Raw genomic sequence first — 2,876 nt, forward strand, 5'->3', positions numbered from 1 at the left:
TAGCTGGATTTAAGCTCGAAGTGAGACACTGTTGGTGAAACTTCATCATGAGAACGTCACAAGCTGATCACGCTCTATGATATGACTAGTATTATGTTGCTTATAGTAGGCTAAGCGCAAGCCGAAACATCAACATGTGAAAGTCGTAGAATTTTGCGATCAAACTGTGGCTAGTACTTTGATGATGCTTGTAGCCAACCGAATTGGTTGAAAAGCCCAATAAGTAAGCTAACTTGGGAGAGCTTGTTGGAAACCAAATGCTACTAGATTGGTCCAAATACATCCTTCAACAGGGGATCACTTGGCTCGCTTTACGAAGAGGAGCACAGCTATATGTGTTAATTCGGTATGAATCGCAAGATTTGTTTACCGACCTCTCTAACGCAAAAGGCGGTCTCGGCTTCGGCTGTTGACTGCGTCCGATTCAGGGTTATATAACTCTCGATTGAACACATTGATGTTCTATTGTTGGTGCTTCCAATAAAATTGGAACACTTAAAGCAGAACCGATTCAAATAATAGCATTCTGATCAATGATTGCATTCCTTGATCAAGAACTGCTGGAGTCATTGTGATGGCGAATTTTCTTCATAAGAAAATTGCAAAGAGACGGAACTTAATGAGACTAGTATTATGTTGTTTCTAGTAAGCGGAAGCTGAAACAGCAACATGTGAAAATCAAGTTTTGTTCAATGATCTCGAGGCGATAAGTACTATGAAGCAACTAGTAGCCTAAGCATGACTCAGATTTGAGACAGTCAAAAAGACTGGCGAAACTTCTTCACATGAAAGTTACATAGAGAACTACAAATGTATACAGCGAGTATTATGTTGTTTCTAGTAGGCGAAAGCTGAAACATCAACATGTGAAAGTTGTCTGCAAACTGTAGAACGATATGTGATTAGTACTGTGCTGTTACTAGTAGCCAGTCTGACTGTAGAAGCCAAGACAAAGGGAAACTAATGCATCTGAAAAGGACAAGTTATGGAAAGGTATGCACGATAAGTATTATGTTGTTTCTAGTAAGCGGCAGCTGAAACATCAACATGTGAACGTCGTTGTGTACAGTAACCTAGAACTATATAGTCCTTAGTAACGTGCATTTACTAGTACCTGTAATTGGTATTCAGACTCAGGCAGTTTGGAATAGTTTGGCAAAGATGCACCAGAGAAAACTGGGATTTGATACAGAAATTGTTGAATACAAGTATTATGCTGCTTCTAGTAGGTTGAATCCGAAACATCAGCATGTGAAAATTGAAAACATTTCTGGTTCGAATTGTCACAAGTATTTGGTGATCTGAGTAGCCAAACTCACTACAACGCCAATTGAAGGCAAAAATTCTCAACGGGAAAAGCTATTCTCATTGAATGAGCTAACAAGACGAGTATTATGTTGCTTCTAGTAGGCGAAAGCCAAAACATCAACATGTGAAAGTCTTGCTGAACAAATTTAATGTTGTTGAGCTCAGTACCGTGTGAATTAGTAGCCATAATTGGCGAGCGAAAATTGAACTGGCGAAACTTCGTCTTTGGAAAATTGCAGATGCCGAGCACTTATTTTGCAACGAGTATTATGTTGACTGTAGTAAGCGAAAGCCGAAACAGCAACATGTGAAAGCTGTTGAAATTTGTGGTCATTTTGCAATAAGTACAAGGAGTGTAACTAGTAGCCAGGTCAAAATTTGGGATAAGAATGAGCAAAAATTCTGCATGAGAACAGTTGAAATTATGAAACTAAATTACAAAGACTAGTATTATGTTGTTTCGAGTACGCGAAAGCGGAAACATCAACATGTGAACGTTTGTAACGAAGTTTCGTTAATTTTCAGCCTAGTACTGAGCAAGAACGAGTAGCCTCATCTCCAATCCCACGCAAAATGTAGTGAAATATGTGAGTGAACCTTATTCACGGTGAGGGTTTCCCGAGGGCTGTATTGCAGCGAGTATTATGTTGCTTCTAGTAAGCGAAAGCTGAAACAACAACATTTGAAAGTTGGAATTAATGACTGAATGGAAACTTCGACCTGTGTTTGATAGTAGTAGCGAACAAAACTGCTGAATCGGTTTCTGTCTCATATTGGTCAGTGAACCAATTAAGAGACAATCAACTACATAACCTGAATTGGGCGAGAGAACCCCCTTAACTTAAGCATATCAGTAAGGGGAGGAAAAGAAATCAACTGAGAATCCCTTAGTAATGGCGAATGAACAGGGAAAAGCTCATCGGGAAGAGAAATGGCAACATTTCTCGGTGTCCGGTATGGTTTGATGCTAGACTGGTGAATTTGTCCTGATGTCTACTGGAAAGTAGCATCAAAGAAGGTGAAAATCCTGTAAAGGTCATTTTCGATACCAGTCATAATGGCTCATTCCTATGAGTAGAGTTGTTTGAAAGTGCAACTCGAAGCTGGAGATATGTCTCTCCAAAAGCTAATTATAAAGCGAGACCGATAGTAAACAAGTACCGTGAGGGAAAGTTGAAAAGCACTCTGAAGAGAGAGTGAAAAGTACGTGAAACTGTTGAAGGGGAACTGGAGTGAGCGTTACCATACTCAATGCCTTGATATTATATTCTCGGCTACCGAGTAGTGTAGTTGTCGTCTTTTGGCAAATCTTGTTAATGAATCGAGCAGAAGTTTTCCTCGGAATTCTTCTTGTTGATTCTAAACAAAATGAGATAAATTGATCTTGATTGCCTGTCTGACCTCAACTTCCTATTCAATGCTCTCTACAGCCCGTCTTGAAACACGGACCAAGGAGTGTGAGTTGCTTGCAAGTGTTGTCGCTCATTGAAAGCGCACACGCGAAATGAAAGTGAACAGTGTAATTTTTATGAATTGCACTACTTTGTGTGGTGAGGGCGCCGATTCGG

At 39.9% G+C, this 2,876-nt stretch overlaps 1 non-coding gene and 1 pseudogene across 1 annotated transcript in view; both read left to right on the forward strand.

Annotated features, from left to right (window-relative positions):
- The first annotated feature begins 281 nt into the window (after positions 1-281).
- On the forward strand, positions 282-433 carry LOC142356022 (5.8S ribosomal RNA; annotated as a pseudogene).
- Positions 434-2,116: 1,683 nt separating this feature from the next.
- The window catches only part of LOC142356024 (large subunit ribosomal RNA), a 3,522-nt gene continuing 2,762 nt past the window's right edge, over positions 2,117-2,876 (forward strand). Inside the window, exon 1 of the ribosomal RNA XR_012761345.1 lies at positions 2,117-2,876. This exon is cut by the window's right edge and continues 2,762 nt beyond it. This is a non-coding gene — a ribosomal RNA (large subunit ribosomal RNA).

Source organism: Convolutriloba macropyga, unplaced genomic scaffold (genome assembly GCF_964194025.1).
Source record: "Convolutriloba macropyga unplaced genomic scaffold, txConMacr16.3 SCAFFOLD_5343, whole genome shotgun sequence".
Lineage (NCBI taxonomy): Eukaryota > Metazoa > Xenacoelomorpha > Acoela > Convolutidae > Convolutriloba > Convolutriloba macropyga.